Source organism: Ursus arctos, unplaced genomic scaffold, assembly GCF_023065955.2.
Source record: "Ursus arctos isolate Adak ecotype North America unplaced genomic scaffold, UrsArc2.0 scaffold_22, whole genome shotgun sequence".
Taxonomy (NCBI): Eukaryota; Metazoa; Chordata; class Mammalia; order Carnivora; family Ursidae; genus Ursus; species Ursus arctos.
This window is the reverse complement of record NW_026622897.1, coordinates 13,591,576-13,610,367: the sequence shown is the minus strand read 5'-3', so window position 1 is coordinate 13,610,367 and position 18,792 is coordinate 13,591,576. Positions and strand designations below refer to the sequence as shown.

Below are 18,792 nucleotides of genomic sequence, written 5' to 3'. Positions count from 1 at the left end.
GTCTTGGCCAGAACTGGGTCACATGGACACCCCTAGTAAGTCTGGAGAATGAGTAGTTTGAGCACATTGCAGCTCTGTTAGTAAAAAGTGCCAGAAAGGGAAAAGAAAACCGAGCAAATCTAGGGAACCAGTGGTGCCTGCCACCACCTAGTCCCCGCAGCTCCCTACACTGTCGAAGAGGTCCTGCTTTTCAACGCCCAACGTCGTGTCAGGGTCTCCTGCTCTTCCTCTGCAGGTGATCTGGCCCCGGAGCCCCCGGGAGGCTCACCACTCATCTCACCTCTCCCTGTGACCTCAGCAACACTGCTACTTCATCCTTTCATCTTGGGAAGAGAGAACAAAGCAGATGCATCACGCACAGGTATGCAGGCCCCGGGGTACGGGTGCATGAGATTGCTGAGAGAGCAAGGAAGAAAGTGCTCAAGAGGAGTCTGGGAAGGTTCGCTGGGACACGGCCACGCAGGGTCTTGTGAGCTACAATCCCCTTGAATTCAAGTAGTTATAGACGGGTCACCAGGCAAGACACTGGGGTTTACAAACGGAGTGAGAGGCCAGGCTGCCCCCAGAGACATCCCATTCCATTAAGGCCGCACGCAGGCAGTTATATGTAGTAAAGACCAGACGATGATACACACCGTTATAAATGTCGAGGCACCACACCGTTCATGACAGCACGGACAAGACAGCCTTAATTTCAATAAGGTGATGTTTGAATTTAGCTTTGCAGAGTAGGCAGGACTCTCACAAGGGGAGAAGGGAAAGAGGGGATGTTTTAAGCAGAGAAACTCTTTGAACAAAGATTGGAGGAAGGCAAGCAGGCAACATATTCGGATCATTGTGAGTGGCCCTCTTGGGCTGGGGGACAGCATTTGCAAGGATTGGGGTGACAGGGGTGGGGATGGGATGGGGAAGGCAGAACAAAGAGTGGGGTCAGATGAAGCACAGAAGGTGGGTGGGTACTAGCTTGTAAAGACTGAACGTTGTATAAAGAAGTCGGACTCTAGTGTCTGAAGGTTTGAGTCACATCTGAGCTGCGGAAAATACCAGAGTTGATAGCTGGGGGTGGGGAGACCGAGGCCGAGTCTCCAGCAGGAGTCTGGCAGCAGAGAGCCTGATCTAGAACAGAAGTGGTGGGGGGAGAAGGGTGAGGACGGTACACGCTTTCCCGGGGTGAGTGACGGGGTGGGGGCAGTGTCATTAGGGCTTCAAGAAAGACACAAGAGGGGAAGCGCCTTTGGGGTGTGGGAAGGGTTGGATGATGGATTTGGCATGGGCGGTGCTGGGTCCCTGGGCATTACTCCTCTGGGTCTCTGGTGGTGAGGACCAGGCTGGAAAGTGTGGGGCCATCAGCCCTAAGTGGATGGTAAAAGCATGGTTCTGGATTGGATGGTCCAGGAACTGTGTAAAGCGACAAAGGGCCCCACCCAAGCTGTTTGAGGGAGAAGACAGGGGTTCAAGAAAGACAGGCCAGGGAGGGCGGAAGGAACCAGGTTCAAGGAGCAGGTTTGGAAGTGAGCAAGCTCTTTCAGACAAGGAGTTAGGAAACGGTTCTGTCCTGGGGTTTGGGGGCTCAGCATTCGGCTGGGGGACAGGGAGGAAGTACATTCACAAAGCAAAGTGAGGGTGAATGGGTTGAAAGCAGCAGTTGGTGGCCAGGAGCGGCTCTGACTCTTCAGTCTGCACCCCCAGATGAAATGGTACCCCGCAAGCCACCTTGGAGGGTTATCTGCTGGGAGAGGTAGGGGTTTCTCCCCAAAACTCCTGGTCTTGCCCCTTTAATTTTCTCTGCTGGCCCCCCACTTCTAGTCAGTCGGGCTGCAGCGCTGTGCCCTGGGGCGCTGACCTGCCGGAAAGGCTATTTTTGCTGCAGTGCCTGGGGCCGAGAAAGTGCTATCCACATGGGGCTTTAGTATTTAGTAGCACAGTAGTAACAAAGTAGTTACTTTAGCTCAGCACAAGCTTTACAGCATGGGGCCGTCCCTTGTGCTCCCAACAGTTAGGCTGTCCTTCTAAGCCCTAGGTCTTTTCATAGCTCCGATTCTGGATGCGTGGGGAGTGTTTTAGAAACGGTTTCTGGCCTTTCTTGTCCTATTTCCGCCATGGCTGGGCACCCCCGCCCCAGCTCGCTCTCTCTTTGCTCCCAGGGCCTTTAGAGAAGCCACGCTCTCTTCATTTGGGGGCCAGGCCCATTTCGCAGCTTCACATGAGCACTGCTCTCCTCACAGCCCCTGACCCCTCACTGTGGGGTCCCCCTACATCCCAAGCCAGCCACTCCCCAGTTCTTGCTTGCAACAGTTTTCCTAATGCCCTTCAGTGGCTTCCCATTGTCCTGAGGATAAAAGCTGGATTCCCCCAGGAACTACCAGGCTTGTCTTGTCTGGCATCTGTTTCCTACCCCAGCCTGTCTCCCCTGCTCAAGGGCCACAGTGGCTTCTTCCATGCCATGCTCCTTCTACCTCAGGGCCTTTGCATGTGTGGCTTCTCTTCCTACATCGGAATCATTTTCCAATCCTACCTGTCACTCCAATTCCTGGCTCCTTCACCTCATCCCTTTAACACCTCCTGACCCTTTGGCTCGCTTTTCAAATGCTACATCCTCAGGGCTCTGAACCAGGTTTTAATTACACACGTCTTTGTAGGACTAGTTGATAAATATCCGTCTTGCTTGTTAGCCATAAGGGACTATGTCTTTCTTTTCACTGTTGTACCCTTTAGCTTGGCCCAGGGCTCAGTGCAGAGGGGCTCCTCACATCAGTAAATGTACTGAAAGAATAAGGAGCAGCTAGCGACCTTTTCTTACCCACACCCACATTTCATGGGGGCTAGGTGCGCTGCTTCTCCCCCGAGAAGGGAGATGCCACTCTCCCCAGAACAAGCTTGTGTGGACTTCATGGCGGTGCCAACCCCAGACTTCTTCATCGGTGCTCCTGGGGGAGCTGTGAAGAAGCACAGTTCGAGAGGCGAGTCATGGGTCTCCCTCTAGTGATCGTAGCTCCTGTTCTCCCTTTGCAGCCCTTATGCTGGTCTGCAGAGCCCGCAGCTGCTCCCGGGAAGTAATTTCGTCAAACACCGTGGAATTCTCTGACAGGAAAGGGGCTGCTACTCCGGGTGACTCGGCTTTGGAGTTCCTTTTTTCACAAACAGGCTAGCAAAGCCTGGGTTTGATGTGTCCCCAACTAGGAGGAACTCCAAAGAGCAGCACAGAGAAATGGCCCAAAGGCAACACTCAAGGTCATCTGGGAGGGATTAATCTGCTTGCCCAAGGATGTGGGCCTACCAAGTCATATGGTTTCATCTCTCTGATGCCTAGCTCAAAAGAAGAGGGAGGACAGCTGTCACCAAGTCTTCACTTGTGGAGGAAAAGGCAGGGACAGAAAGGTGACTCGGTTTGGGACTGGCAAGATTGGAGCCAGGCGTAGAGCTTTCACTTTCAGAGGCACCCACAGAACCATGTCCAACTTTGTGCGAGGTCCTGTGCTCAAGGGGTCAGAACTGTCGTCCCCGTTGGTCTCCCCTAGACGGGGCTACCCACTTGTTCTCAGGAGCCACTTATGGCTTCCAAATCTGTGCAAAGCCTTTTTGAATTCATGACTATTTCCTGCCTTGGGGTTTTGAGACCTGATCATTTGTTAAAATAATCAAATCATCTCGGGTTAGAGCTAGAAGTGGCCTTAGGATTATCTAGTCTCCTTCTTTTTGCAAATAAATACTGAGGCTGAGGGGTGGGGGTGTTAGAAATAGGGCTGGGTCTCTTCCTGGCGGTACCCCTCGTCCTGTCTGCCCCCATCCTGGCTCAGGCTGGGCAGCCTGTGGCAGGCAGCATGGCTTCCTGGCTATGAACCCACTGGCCGGCCTTTGCTGTGTTTTTGTGGTCTCTGCCAGGCCCTGATTCGGCCCCTTCCCGCAAGCCCTGCTTCATTCCGTGGCAGCCGGTTTGTTGAGCACTCACTCTGAACTCCTGGGCTCAGCCTCCCAGGAGGTGAGTGTTCCACAGCCATTGTCACCTGTGAGGAAACTGAGGCTCAAGAGCGTCCTTTAGCCATTGGCTCAAGGTTACATCCCAGGTAGAGGTGCAGAGCTAGGATTTACATCTTGAAATTCAGCTGTCATCTTAAATTTGGAGGCTGAGGTTGGGGTGGCAGCAGGATCGTGGCCCGGCAGGGCCAGGAAAGGGGGTTCGGGGCAGCACACCTGCCAGTCGAGGGAGTGCCCCGCCGCGCGCCCCTCACCAGGCTCTAGCTGGAAACGACAACTTCAACCAGAGCGCGCTCACGCGCCCACGACACAGCCATTCATGCTTCGGGTACACATTCCCCTTAATTGCCAAGCCTCCCAATTAACGTGGGTTGCTGTGTCTGGTGCTGGGTTATTTTCCCGTTCCCCTCCGTTTACTATTTCAGAGAGACACTAGCTCTGTCACTGTGTGTGTCTCGCTGCCTTCCCACCCTCCCCAGAGGAAAACCAAAAGGCAGCAGCTGGTGGCAAAGCCCGAGCGCGGGCCCGCCCCCTCGGCGGGCTCCTGTTGCTCCTGGCGCGCGCCCGCCCTTGGAGAGGCGCCCTCCCTCACCCCCCAGGAGCCGGGAGCCGAGGGGCTGCGCGCGCGACGCGGGCCGGTGACACCGCGGCCGCCTGGGCCCCCCCTTCCCGCCCCAGCTCGGCCCGGCCGAGCCCCGCCCCCCTCTCCCACACGCGCCGGCCGCGCAGCTCCCGCCCGCCCGCGCGCCCCAGCCCTGCGCAGGAGGGGAGGCGGGAAACACGCGAGAGCCTCGCCCACCGCCCTGCCCCCAGCCCCGCCACTCCCAGGCTCCTCGGACTCGGCGCGTCCTCTGGGGATTGTCTCCGAGGGGCCCGCGCTGCGCAGGTAAGCGGCGGCGCGGGGCGGGGGGTGGGCAAAGTTGGGCTCCTCTTCCGAGGAGGGCGCGAGGCCGGGGTGGGGACCGGTCGCCGCGCCCGGAGCGGCCGGGTTTTGTTTGTTTCTGTAGGTGTGAGCGGCCCTCGCGGACTCGCGGCGGCCTGGGGGCGGCGGAAACGCGCGGGGGCCCGTAAACACCGAGGTGGTCGTCGGAAGAGGAGCGCGGCCTCCTTGGGGAGGATGGTCGTGGCGGTAGGGGCGAAGCTGGTGGCCGGCAGCGCACTCGCCGCTGCCTGAAGCTTGGGGCTTCGGTGTTTGGGAGAAAGGGAAGGGGCAGCTCCCACCCTGTATCCAGCGGGAGTTTCCCCTTTGTTACTGGGAGGCTGTGGACACTTGAGTGGAGCGTGGGCATGTGAAGACGGGGAGGTGGCTGGATGCGAGCGTAGACACACCAGCAACACAAAATGGGGCGGCTGGTTTGGTGCTTGGGGGGGCATGGGGGCTGGGGCTGGGCGGTGGACAAGAGGATGGGGGGAAAGGTAAAGAAGGGCTGGGGTTCCAGAGCATGGGATTCATGACAGTGTCTGCATTGGTGTTTTTTTTTTTTTTTTTTCCTCCTTCTTGTTTATCCAGCCCTGTTTTCTTCCAGGGGGCCTTCCTCATCCCCCATTCTCCCCTTTCCTCATGCCCAGCCCCTTTCCCCAGCAGGGCTGGCCCTGGCAGAACCTCCCCCATTGTGTCTCCCTGGGCTTCTGTGGACAGTTGGAAGAGTGGCCGGGCTCCTGGCGCTTGTTTCTGGCTCTTACAAGTGGTGGCTGGTTAGAGAAAGCATCCGAGGGTGGGAGCAGCCACGCTGGAGAAATGGGCCTGGTCAGGCCCCTGCTGCCAACCCTCAGACATGGGGGGCTGGCTGCTGTGCCTTCTGTCCACCAACTTGGCCTCTGTCTCCACTTTCTTTGTCTCCTGGGCGTTGTGCTCTCTAGCTGGGCCTGGGTTTCCAGGTTTGGAGATGGATCAGTGGGCAGCCCATGTCCTCTATGCAAGGACCCCCACCCCGGGGGTCCAGCGCCCTCATATTGTGTATGTGTGGATGTGTGTGTCTGTTTCTGCAACTTAGCCTTTTGCACGTGACCTCCCTGGTAGTTGCCATGGAAACTCCTCTTCAATTCCCAGCCTCCCTTCCTTTTTCCTGCCCATTCCTCACCTCCATATCTCCTCCCCTCCCCCAACATGGTTGCCTGGATACTGGTTATCCTTGGCTTCTCTGGTGGGAGACCCTGGACAGCTAGCTCCCACGTGGGACTGAGGTGGCTGCGTACCCCCTCCAGTCCTCCTGACTGCACGTCACAAACTGCCCCTAACACCGAGACACATATACACGCATACCATGTTACACACGCTCCCACACACACACACAGCACGCATTCTGTTGTGCCACACACTCCATCAGCACGCTGCACATACATGTATATCCTACCAGGTACACTACATGCACGCCAAATTCACTGCACACAGACCACAAGGGAACATAGCACGCTCAGTGCCACGCACACCGCCCCACCATCCCGCTGTGTGCGCTCTCACACACACCAACCATAACACACACACACACACACACACGACTTCTAAATAGGTCTCGAGCTGGAAGAGAGGGCGGTTTTCTCCCTCATGTAGCTCTGTGCTGGCGAGTGTGTGTAGGGAAAAGCTCAGGAGGGCCAGAAGGAAGACATCTCCCCAGGAACCCTGTGGAAGCAGGTAGAGAGAAATGCACTTCCAGATTCCCTCAAAGAGGAGTCCCTCTCCTAGGTCCTCGACTCAAGAGGCTCAACACAGACCAGAAATTCAACCCCTCCTCTGCTGCTTTCTCCCGGCCCTGACCCCGAGAAAGCCTGAGTCTCCTGGCCCGAGCTGGCCATCTCCTCTCAGCCCCCGAGTCTTCCTGGTTAACAGGATCTGGCAGCTCCGGGACCAGCAGAAGGCTCAGAGCCACCACACGGGAGGGAGGACAGGTTGTGGCTGAGCAAGAGAGCAAAGAGGGTGGGAGAGGGCAGGGAGAGGACAGAGTAGAGACGCCACTGGGAGGAGAGGGAAGCCAGGAAGAGCGGGAAGGAGAGGAGCTAGGCAGTAAGACGGTATGAGTTGGGTGATCTGCTCCTGTTGGGGGTCCGGCACCCCTTTCTCCTTTAGGCACATTTTCCTGCTTCCTGTGCATCTAGGAGAGGAAGCCGGTTTGCAAAGGGCTCCTGCATTTCTAGGGCTTTCCAAGACCCGTGGCTTCTGTGGTGTTCGGGTGGTAGACGCCAGAGGGTGGACTCACCTTCCTGGCCTCTGTGTGCTTTTTGGACTGATGGAGGGTGCATTTCACCCAATCATCCAATGAATTGTTCTAAGTACCTGCCAGGTGTTAATTGCTGGGGACACTCGGGCAAGGAAGAAGAGAATCCTAGGTTTCTCAGAGCCCAAGAGGCCTGGAGGGAACGTCCACTCAGGACATCGTGTAGCTGAGAAGACAGGCTCAGAAGTGATCATGCACCCAGTGGTGGCTGAGGCCTTCTGGCAGCTCAGCCAGGATTGGTGACACACACTCCCATCCCACGTCTCTTGTCTTCTTTTCTCTCTTGCCAGCAGTCCTCTGGGGACTGAGATGTCCCTTCCAAACGGGTGGGTGCCCAAGGTGGGTACCCTAGTGAGCAAAGAGCCTGCTCCATTATATTGACTGGGAGGGTGTGGGAAGGAGAGGGAGGGGAGAAAGAGCAGTTCCTTAGGCGCTGGAAGCTTCCCTCAGCCTCAGGTAAGCCAGCCCACCTGCATTGAGAGCACAGGCTCCCCTGCCCCCGAGCCCTGTCGGGCTTAGCTGTCTGCCATCTGGAGGGCAGACTGTGCCAGGCAGCCCCTAGGACTCACTGTCTAACAAATCACCCACCTGCCTCTGTCCCAGCGCCTGAGCGCCCCGGAGGAAGCAAAGCAGTCTTGACAGGCACCCCCCGGAGGCAGAGAGCCGGTGGCATAAAGGCTACAAGCCCGGAGGCACAGACCCAGGTTCTAGTCCTGGCTCTGCCCCGAGGGCAAGTGCATTCATTCCACACATATCCTTTTGGACGCAAACAGGGCTTTTCGGGGACGTCAGAAATGGTTTAGATTGATTTCAAGCAGGTGAAAGCCTCCACAATCTTAGACCTGCTGTTTCCACATCTGTCAATAAGGGGGTTAGATTCCATGATTTCTAAGGCAATTCTTCCTCTAATTTTTGTAGCTTATACAGTCTTGAAAGAGAGCCCTTTTCTCTCCAGGTGCCAAATGGTACTCATTATTTCGTAATGCAGGGCTGCCACTGAGCTGAGCAGGAAAGGGGCTGGTCTCTGGTTCCTTTGGAGAAAGCCTCCTGCTCCAGCCAGTCGGACAGGAGGTGCTCCAGAAGCTGAAACCTGGTTTTCTTCCTTCCGGCTGCGGGAGCCGGCCCCTCGTAGACACTGGTCTACCTGTCCTGTTGTGCCAGGATAAAAACAGGCTGGGAAGAGTGTTGAAAGAGCTGGCCTCTGGAGAGGAGGAGATCCAGGGTGACCAGTCATGGGTCTGTGAAGTGCTGGGGAGAGAGAGCCTTTGGCCAGCTAGTCAGTGGCCAGAGTTGCTGAGCGCGGCCCTCTGTCCATGATGAACAGCAGAGTGTCTCACGCCCAGACAAAAGCCTGGAACCAGGTTGGCAGTATCCTCTCGGCTCTGGAATAGGAGGGAGGAGGGAGGACCTTGACCTGGGGAAGTACGGAGTCAGCTTGGAGCCCGCACAGGAACATATTTGTTACAAAGATATTCAGGGCGGAAAGCCGGCAGGGGAAGGGACCATGTAGTCCAGGAAGGTGGCTAGGGCTCTGGGGACCAGGCTGGGCCATGGGAATGTGGCTGTTCCCGCTGCTCAGAATATCTGACTTGGGCCAGAGGGGGCTGAGAAGGAGGGATTTGGAATGAGAGTGACCCCCACACAGCCAGAGGGCAAAGCCAGGCCTTTGAAGAGACCAGAGGCCAAGGTCTTAAATTCATTCACGGCCTCCTTTTAACAAACGTCCACTGAGTCCCTGGAACGCATTGGGCTGGGTGGGCTTCTCAGGGCCCAGCGGGGCTGAGCCCTGCTGCTCAGCGGGACCGGCTGCTTTGCCCTGTCCCTTCCTCCCACCTAGACGGCACTCAGCAGGAAGGGCCTGGCACTCATGCACACGTGGGCTCACACACGCACATGCTTTCCCTTTCTGACACATACCTAACCTTCCATCCCTCGCCCACACACCCTCTCACCTCGCCCAGCCGCAGTCTCGCACCCAGGCCATTGTGACGGCCCCTTTCCTTGCTCTGTCAGCCCCGATCCACTTCCCCAGTGATCCTGCAGATGGGGTCCCGCTACATCACACCTCCCTCGGCTCTCCCTTGTCCATTAACAAGGACAGGTGCCGGGCACTGGTGCTCAGGCTCTCATAACCTGGCCAGAGCCATGCTCCCAGCACTGTCCCCAGATGGTCATCCCTGGCCTTGTATTTGCCTCCAGTCTGCCTGCACTCAGGCCCTGCCCGGAATGAGCCCTCACTCTGGCCCTGCTGAGCAGGGGCTGGTGGCCTTGGGAGACACACAGACTTGGGTTTTAATCTGGATTCTGATGCTTCCTACTTTTCTTAACTTTCTGAGCCTCGGTTTCCGTATCTGTCAGATGAGCGTGAGGATAATCAGGGTTGGCTCTGTAAGGTGCTTCGCGTGGTCCTGGCGTTTAGTGAACAGTAGATATTAGCTGCTCTGATGATAACGATGAGAGTAATGACATTATTATCATGAGACTGGAGTAACTATTATTACATCAGCCTTCGAGGCTCCTCTCAAGTGCTCATTCTTTCAAATAGTTTTTCCGAATTCCCAGCAAACAGAAATGCTTTCCTCCTGCCTGGCCTGCTGAACGCCCTGGTGATTCTTTCCCGAGAGTGCGCAGCTCACCGTGCGTGCATTTTACTGACTTGCACACGTGCCTTCTCCCCCCAACCTTCCTGACGTCTTCAAAGGCAAGGTCTGTCCCCCCCACGGTGCCCGGCATGGCGCTGGACACATGGAGAAAGTCCAATGGGCATGTGTGAACTGAGCATATGGGAAAAAGTCCTCACCCACCAGGAGGTGTGGAAAGCCCACTCGTCCCTCGGAGCTGTCACCCTGCCTGTCCCTCACACCCAGGTGCACACCACATGCTCCTAAGGCGTGTGCTCCTTTATGCCCGTGTGTCATCTCCGCGTGCCCAGTTTCTTTGGTAGAGTCCAGAAGACAAGAATTTGCCCCCATCTGAGGGCTGGAGGATAGGAAAGGTCTGACGTCAGTGGAGGGAAGGAAGCTGTTTCATCATACCATTTTGGTGACAGAGCCCCAGAGAGCCGAAATGAGGCAGTAGAAGAGAGCAGGGCGCTGAGGGAGGTTTTAAATTCTTTAAAAATCCTATGTAGAAGTTCAGGTTGTTCAGAGCTTGGATTGGCTTATAACTACAAGGGGAATGATCCCGCACGTCCATTCCCTGCATCCTTGACATTTCTTGAACAGCTACTGTGCTAAGTGTTAGAGCTCCAGAGATGCCTAGAATGTGCCTCTGCCCCCAAGGAGTTCATAGTCTGATGGGGGAGACACAGGCTAGTGATGGCAGGGCAGGACGTGGGAAGAGGTGGGGGCCTTGGCTCAGGGGGAGCAGGGGAAGGAGGGTGTGTGGCAGGAGGGAGGGACGGTGTGTTTCCTGCAGTGAAGGCAAACAAGGTTGGGTCCATCCTCCCTACGCGCACATGCACCCACCTTCACCGTCTGGAGCTAGGGCCAGTTCTAGGTGTGCAGGCCCGTGGGTCAGGGTTTGTCCCCAGGCCACTGCCACCGTGAAGCAAGACAGTGTGAATATATGCAAAGCACTCCGTGGGCTCAAACACGCAGGCCAGAGCTGTGCTGTCTAGGAGCCGTGCAAGGGGGCTGGCCAAGCAGCCTGGTCCTGTGGTCTGACTGTGGGTGGGGTGACGTGGGCCTGGCCCCAGGCCTCCGGCCCTGGCAGCTGCTCCGAGTTTCTGTTTCTGCCTCTGGGACTGCTTGTCTGGCCTCCCTTGAAGGGGCCTTTGTCAGCAGCCATGCGGAGTAGGTGATCCCGTGGCTGGCCTGACTCACTCACGTCTGCCCAGCCGGCTGGGGCTCTGGCCCGGGGCTTCTGTGCAGATTCCCCGGAACTGGATGGCGTTTCCCAGGGGGATGAGGCCCGGGCCCCCATGCTTGCCAGCAGCAGGCAGCAGCCCCGCTCCCTGACTCACTCTGGGCAGCGTGTGTCATCGGGCTGCGCCGGAGCCAGCCACACGGTCCTGCTGTGCCCACCTGCCTCGGAGGGCTGTTCGGAGCAGCCCGCGGGGTGAGGGCTGGCGTGGCGCCCCGAAGACCCCCGGCTAGCACTGACGGTGGGCTGACAGCAGGGCACCGTGCCCCCCGCTGGTGGATCAGCTTGGGGTCTTTCCAGAGAAACTTTTAGAAACTAGGCCTATGTGTGTGACTTATGAACTCTGTGTCTCCCTTTCTAAGGAAAGGGCCTTGTTTCTTTTCATGGTTGCTCCTTTTCATTTGACCACGTTCCTCTTCCACAGAAGGAACTCCACGTTAAAGACAAGGTGCCTCTGGGTTAAAAGAATAAGTCCTCTCTGCATGATAGAGGAGCTTTGTCCCTCCCACGCGCCCTGGGCAGCCAGACTGGATTGGGTCTGGGCTCTAGAGAAACAGCTTTGAGGCCTGGGGACCTGTGGAGCCACCAGCCTCCCAGCTGTGGGGGCACCGTCCTTCTCCATGAGAGAAGGAGGGTGGGGGGCAGACCGAGAGCTGGCGCCCCTCGGGGAGGCCCGCCTGAGGGCCCTGCAACGCAATGAGGGGGACCCAGTAGGAAGGAGCCACCCCGGGAGGGGTCAGCCTGATGGTCTGGGCCCGAGGTCCCTGCCACGCATGTAGGCTGTACAGCTGCCCTGGGGCAGTGCAGCGAACTCAGTAACATGTCGCAGCCCTGTGAGCCCCCTCGGGCCTGCTCCAGCATTGCCACCCTCTGCTCTCTCCTCGGTCCCAGGCTTTGAGTCCTCTTTGTTCATCAGCCCCTCTTTGGAACTTCGTAAAGGGGCCAGTCTTCCCAAGCTAGGTTATTCAACAGAGTAATTGGTGTTTAATGTTTATTTGAAGGGCACTTAAAATGCAAATCAAGGGAGAAGGTTGCGATTTTCTCTGGAGGCCACAGAGCCATCAGTGACCTCTGGCTGGACTCAAAGCACGTGCTTTAAATGCAGCTTTAAAAGCCTTTGCTGGATTTTGGCTCTGTGGTTCTGAACCGTGAAAGCCTAGCTCCTATTACAGGAGCGTTAGACGCCATGAACAGGGCACAGGGCTCCACACTGCTTGCCAGGAAGGTGAGCAGATGTGGGAGCAATGGGATGGGTCTGGGGGCTGTTTTGCTTTTAACCGAACTTAAAATTTTGTATTATTTTTTTTAACAGATTTGATTTTTGGGGGAACAGGGTTAGGGTTAGGGGTGCAGAACAATTATAGATTTGCAGAAGTATTGAGCAGATCGTACAGAGGGAGCCAACATAATCCCCCCTTTGCCCACCGGCTCTGGCTCCTTCTCTCTTTCTCTTCCCCATTTCCCACGAGAAGGAAGAGCATGAAGGGGCAGCTGAGGAAGGAGTTGGGGGGTGATAAAAGTCATAATAGCAACAGTTGATGCTTAAAGAGTAGTCCTGTTTGCCCGGCACAGAGCTCAGCTCTGACACGACAGCTCTTTTCTTTCTTTTCTATTCTTTTTTAAAAGATTTTATTTATTTATTTGACAGAGAGAGAGAGAGAGAGAGGGGGCACAAACAGGGGGAGGGGCAGAGGGAGAGGGAGAAGCACACCCCCGCCCGCCGAGCAGGGAGCCTGACATGGGGCTGGATCCTAGGAACCTGGGATCATGACCCTAGCGGAAGGCAGATGCTTAACAGACTGAGCCACCAAGGTGCCCCGTGACAGCTCTTTTCATTGCAAGCAGCAGAAACCCAACTCCATCTTGGTTAGACAAGGCAGGTATCCTATTCAGAGCCAAACTGCAGGATGGGCAGTGCTGGTGTGGGAGCTGGTAGGCCAGAGCACACCCAGCACCGACCCGCTCCCTTCTCCACACACCTCGTTCCCTGCCAGCTCTTCCCCTGTGGGCAGCTGGCTGACACCCCCACAGCCTCCCTGACCCCCACACCTCATGGCTTGGCAGCTTTGACCCTTCCTTCCTTGGTTCCTGTGATGGGATGGCCCCTGGAGGAACACTTGAAGTCTCAGACCCACTCCTTCTCACTAGGACACCTAGAGGGTTGGGGTGGGGGAGGGTCCCTCTCCCCTCCAGAAGGAGATGACCTTCTCAGAAAGGAAGGGTGTCGGCAGACTGGCCATAATCGTCCATGCACAAAAGTGATTTCTCCTCATCCTCACGGCTCCTGAGATGCATATAATTATTCTTGTTCTATGCTTCAGAAGCAAAGGCTCCAAGACGTAGAGTAACTTGTTCAAGGCCACAAAACCACTGAGTGGCAGAGTGGCAGGATAGTAGAGTGGTTTAGAGCAAGGACTCTGGAGCCAGATTGCTTGGGTTTAAATCCAGGCTCTGCTGCTTTCCAGCTCTGGGACTTTGGGCCAGTTACTTCACGTTCCTGGCCTCAGTTTCTCCATCTGTCTAATGGGGATGATCCTCATCATGGCCACTTTCTAGAACTGCTGTAAGGGTTAAATGAGTTAGGATATTTAAACCACTGAGAGGAGTTCTTGGCGCAACACAAATGCACCCTAATCAGCTGTGAAATTCTGTAATCTGTTGAAAAAATCACCCTCCTGAGTAAACAGCTCTCTATCCAACAAGGGACTATAAATTCTCCCTCAAGGGCGAGCTGGCAGGCAGTGTCTACTCGCTGTATGAATATGGATGAAGCTCACGATGCTGGGGAGCTTGGTTGGTGGCGTTCACTCAGAGGCCCTCTGTTGAGGCCTCCTGTGCAGAGCTCAGCCCACTGGGCCAGGGTAGCAGCAAAGAACAGGGTGGCCGCTGCCTGGGGAGGTGGGCCCCCTTCTCCCTGGGCAGCTGCAGTGCAGGTGGCCCCCCGAGAGGATGTGAACCCTCCCCTGGGATGAGTCCTGGGTTTCCAGGAGGAAGCGGACCCTTCCGCCACCAGCAGGGAGGCTGACAAAGCTGAGTTGGAGTCTAGAATCCTGTCACTTGCCAGGGGATCACTCTTTCTCCACCTTAGATTCTTGGCCTTTAAAATGGGTTTGATGGTAATACATACCTCATAGGCTATTTGTCATGATTATTATTACCCCCTCTTATGCCAGTCCAGGCCCCTAGATTGGGCGTCAGATATGGGGTTCCCATCTCAGACTTTTTAGTTCCTCACATTTCCTTCGATGGAATTTATAGAAGGACTCCTATGTTCCAGGCACACCTTTGTCCCCAGCGCCAAACTCCCAGTTGCCAGCACCCTGCTCATTCCTACCATCGAGTTCACTGCTTATTACCACCTAGAAGACTCCCTTGTCTCCTCCACCTTCCCTTTCACACTCTGGTCAAGGCCGTGCTCCAGGGGATGTGCAGTGTGAGCGGGGCCTGGGCTGTGTATGTGCTTTAAGAAACTCCAGCCCTGAGCGTCCATCTTCAGGAGGTCCGTGTTCTGCAGCCCTCAGCTCCGGGCCCCCCTGGCTCGTGTGCGTGGACCCGGGGTAGAGGCCAACTGGCCTGGGACGGGGGGTGGGCCGGGCTGCACAGAGGCGTCTGGGCAGGGAGGCTGCAGTTAGCCTTGTAGGAGGAAGCCTCGTGGCCATAGGAGGAAGGGGGTTCTGAGCAGCTTTCCAGAAGGGGCCGAAGAGAATCAAGAATGCAGCATGTGTTTTACAGAAGCAGATGATGAAATTCATGGCTCTGGGTCACTGTGGTTGGGGAGCTTCAAGGTCAGAGTTCAGGGCATCCATTTGGGGGTTTGAGGCCACCGTGTGGTCCTGGCCTGTTCCCAGGTCACTGGTCCCAGGGGACATGAGATGAGGGGCAAACACCCCATCCTAAAAACAGAGAAGGAGCCAGAGCTGGGTTCAGCAGGAAGGAGTGCTGAAAAGTGCCCTCTGAGCTCTTCCAGACACAGCTGTCAAGCAGGTGATGACCATCCTTTTGCTCTTTGCTTTCTCTTTATTCTGGTACATAAAACCCCAAGCAAAGGGAGCTTTAGGCCAAAGCATCCAAGGCGGGAAGCAGGAAGGTGATGAGCAGTCAGACAGGAAAGGGTCTCTGTGTGTGAGGGGAGGCGGTGGTTTGTCTGGGGGCTGAGGATGCCTGGTTACCCCGGCGTGGATGGGGAAGCAGGGAGACATTGGCTGTGGAAGGGGGTGCCAGAGAAGATCAAGAACATTCCAGCCTTTCCAGCTGAGGCATTATCATACCTAACTTCTCATAAAGGTACAGCACATTCCAGAGCCAAACCCCAGACTTAGGCAATATCTGCTGGCTTGTGTCGGCCACTTCCCCAGCCCCATTCATCAGCACGTGTAACCCGGAAATAGTGGTCCCACTCGTGAGTGCACGCACGGCCCTTTCAGAGTCCCAGGCTGGGGAGGCCTGGAAAGGCTGCCGGGGCCTGTCCCCTGTCTCCAAAAGGATCTTGACACAAAAAGACCAGACAACCTGGTCCTGTTTTCCTGCCAAATGGTAAGACTTAGGAATCAGTGTCTTAGGCACATGGAGAACCCATGTCTCCATCAGTAAATCAGACCGATTTGTTGGTGATGTTTTTTAGTCCTAGACCTTTTCTCTTTTTAGTCCATAGCTGGCCTCAGACTATTCAGATCTATGCCACCTGTACCAAGCTCAGCCACATGGCATGGCCAGCATAATTGGAAAGGACTTTCTGTTGCTGTTTTTCTCTTTTTTTTTTTTTTTGCCCTCCTGTTTTTTGCCCTCCCATTGAGAGACTAAGAGTTGGGCTCCGAGCCTTCTGTAGGTCCTCTCTGGATTGATGTCACTGCTCGCCTTCCAGAAGCCACCAGGGACCCCCTGAATGTCTCTGGTCAAAGGTGGTCTTCCACTGGAGAGCCGAGGAGCCTGTCAGGTGCTTTCCTCCTACCCCCTCATTGCCCTGGTTGCCCCCATTCCCGCCGGTGCCCTGTCTTCTTCCCTGCTGCCTTCATGGCCTCCCGTCCTGCAAGCCTGGCCTGCCCACCTCCCAGTCCCGCACACCAGAGCCCCAGACAGCTGTGTGCCCTGACAAGCTGCGTGAATCGGCTGTTGGGCCCTCAGTCTCCTCAAATAAAAAGTAAGAGCTTTCATCTCCCATCATTCCAACCCTGGCGTGCTGTGATTCCAGCTCCATCTGGTAAACCTCACATCTTGGTTTTATCCTATTTATACACAGAGCAGTCTTCTTTTACCGGGTTTCTTTATTGCAGATTTGGATACATCCCAGGCTGAATCTTTGTCCCCGGGCATACAGTAACAGTCAAGGGTAACCAGTGCCGAAACAATGGGGCCCAGGCGTTCTGTGACCCCATCAAGGGTCCCTTCCCTCATGTCCTGTCTGGAGAGGGTGGAGGGAGGGGCTCGTCTTTCTTTGGGGATCCTGCCAGGACCCAGGGCTTGGTGAGCCCCCTGGGCCTGTTTTCGATGGGCTGAGCCTGAAGGAAGGCGAGCAGGTGAGATGCACGGGATGGATGGGGTGCGAGGCTTGAAGGGCGGAGGGACAGAGGGATGAGCATGAGATAATCAAGCCCCACTGTAATTTGGAACCCGTGCCCTTGAGGGAGGTTGTTTCGGAGTTATTTTCACAATAGAACTGGGTTTCTGATCTACCTCACGGCTGCATAGAATCCAAACTAATAGAGCGTGTGGTTATATCATCAACTAGTGGCTGCTTTTTCTGAGCAGCTTTTACCCAGCAATTATGCAAAATTATGTGACTCAGAATGGAAAGATCATCGCCAGAGAGACTCTTCTGATTGCTTTCTCCCGCACATGCAGATAGCAACTGTGCAAAAGGCAGGAAGCTCGGGGAACACAGCTAACATGGAAGGGCTGCTGCCACCGGAAATGCCAGCCGTTGACCAATGTAGAGATAACAGAACATGGAGAGGAGGGGAAGAGAAACGAGTGGGAACCTGAGTTCTTTCTCATGCGATGCCACAGAGGAAGCAAACTGTGGCTGGTCCCATTTTTCTGCTGGGAAGGATGGCCTAAAGGATCTAGAATTTCGGAGCTGGGGAGCGGCAGAGCGATGAGGCTCCGGAGCCTCACGATGAGGACGTCTCCCGAGCCCTGGTCCGGAGAGCCAGGTCCTCAGGCACCCCCACACCGGGGCCTGGGGCCTCCCGTGCACATGGAGTCTCATGTGGCTTCCTGAACCCCCTCTTCCAGAGATCCCTCTCTCCTCTCTTCCATTTACTGCTTAGACTCTGTGGCCTGGAAACAAGACTTGTCACTTCTGTAGCCTCTTAACCTCCCCTCCTAGGGCACCCACCCTTAGCTAGTCCCAGGCAGCCCTGCTTCCTTTCTGGGACAGAGGAATGTGTGGTAACTGGGAGGGCTGGGGAGGCTGTGGGACACCAGGGACGATTGTGTGGGAGGGAGGGGAGGCCCAGATGCGGTTTCTTGGTGCAGCAGTGAGAGGAGAACATTGTGTGTCTTTTCAGAGGCTCCGTATGTGTGTTTGGCCACTTGACTCAGGGGCAATGCCACTGGTACCAACACGACTTTCAAAAATGGGTGTAGGGGCCAAGAGGCACCGTGAGGAGGCCTGTGCCGAGGTGTGGCTGGCGTAGGCCAGGCCTGGGCAGCAGCTTGGACGAGCAGGGAGTTGGTGACTTTCCAAATCTGTAACAGTATTTCTTTGAGCACACTGTAACTCGATCAGAAATGCTTTCTTCAGAACACAAAGACTGGTCTTTACTCTTCAGCTTGGCATTCGAGATCCTCCACCATCTGACTCATCAGAATTCTCACCATCCACCCCTCATGCTTTGCTCAACAGGATTGGTCAGTGTTTGGAAGGTAGCTTACTCTAGAAATGGCAAATACTTGGCAGATTGCTGTCCCAGCCCCCTCCTGTGCTGCACAAGCATTACTAATGGCTGAGGCCCTCTCTCCCGATGGACCTCATTCAGAGCCCTTCTGAGGTAGCCCCTTCAGGCCGCCACCATGGAATGAAGTGCCTTGAGGGTCAGCTTGAACTGATCTTAGAACTTGAACTGAGTACGATTTGTTTTCCCTGCCTCCCGTTTTCCCTTCTCACTGCCTTGGCTCATGCTATTTCCTCTGCCAGAAAGCCTTCAGGTTCCTCTATTCTTGCCCCTGTCCACCAAAAATCCCATCCTCCTTTCAAGGTCCAACTGAAATGGTCAGCTCCTCCATGGGAACGTCCCATGTTCCCTGTTGTATTCCCTGCTTCCCCTTTCCCTGCCCCCACGGACTCTCCTTTGTAGTCTCTATCTCTCCATCTCCCTCTTGTGAAGCTCTCTCTACTTTTGCCGATGTACCAGAGTGCATCGCTCTTCCGGTCGTTGGAAGCTGAGGCTGTGTCTTGTTTACCTATTTATCCCTTGCAGAGCCCAGAAGAGTGTGGCCCTTTCTAGGATTCGGTGTGTTTGACTAGTGCCCTGGAATCCTTGACATATCTTTCCTGCTCCAAGGAGGGGCCAAAAACCCCTCTCCTGGCTAGCAGCCAGTCCCCGCTGCTGTCCCCGTTCAAGGGGAGGGCATTACACTAGGGCTGGGATACTAGAGGTGGGTCAAAATTACTAGGATCACCCCTGAGTCGGTCCACCGGAAGAGTGAAATGAAAACATTTTCAGATACACAAAAACCGAGTTTGTAACTAATAAGATTTTCATTAAGGAAAATTCTGGAAAGATGTTCTTCAAGAAAGAAA

The 18,792-nt window shown here is 55.5% G+C and overlaps 1 protein-coding gene across 6 annotated transcripts in view; it reads left to right on the top strand.

Moving 5' to 3' along the window:
• Nucleotides 1-18,792, top strand: part of FXYD6 (FXYD domain containing ion transport regulator 6) — a 32,924-nt gene continuing 14,132 nt past the window's right edge. For 2 of the 6 annotated variants that reach the window (XM_044386610.2, XM_044386609.3), the window contains exon 1: nt 1-361. The gene's annotated coding sequence lies outside the window, so the exon portion shown is untranslated. Of the gene's footprint in view, nt 362-4,684; nt 4,862-18,792 lie in introns of those variants that run through there. The other 4 variants (XM_026505666.4, XM_057316743.1, XM_057316744.1 and 1 more) reach the window with 3 other exon arrangements.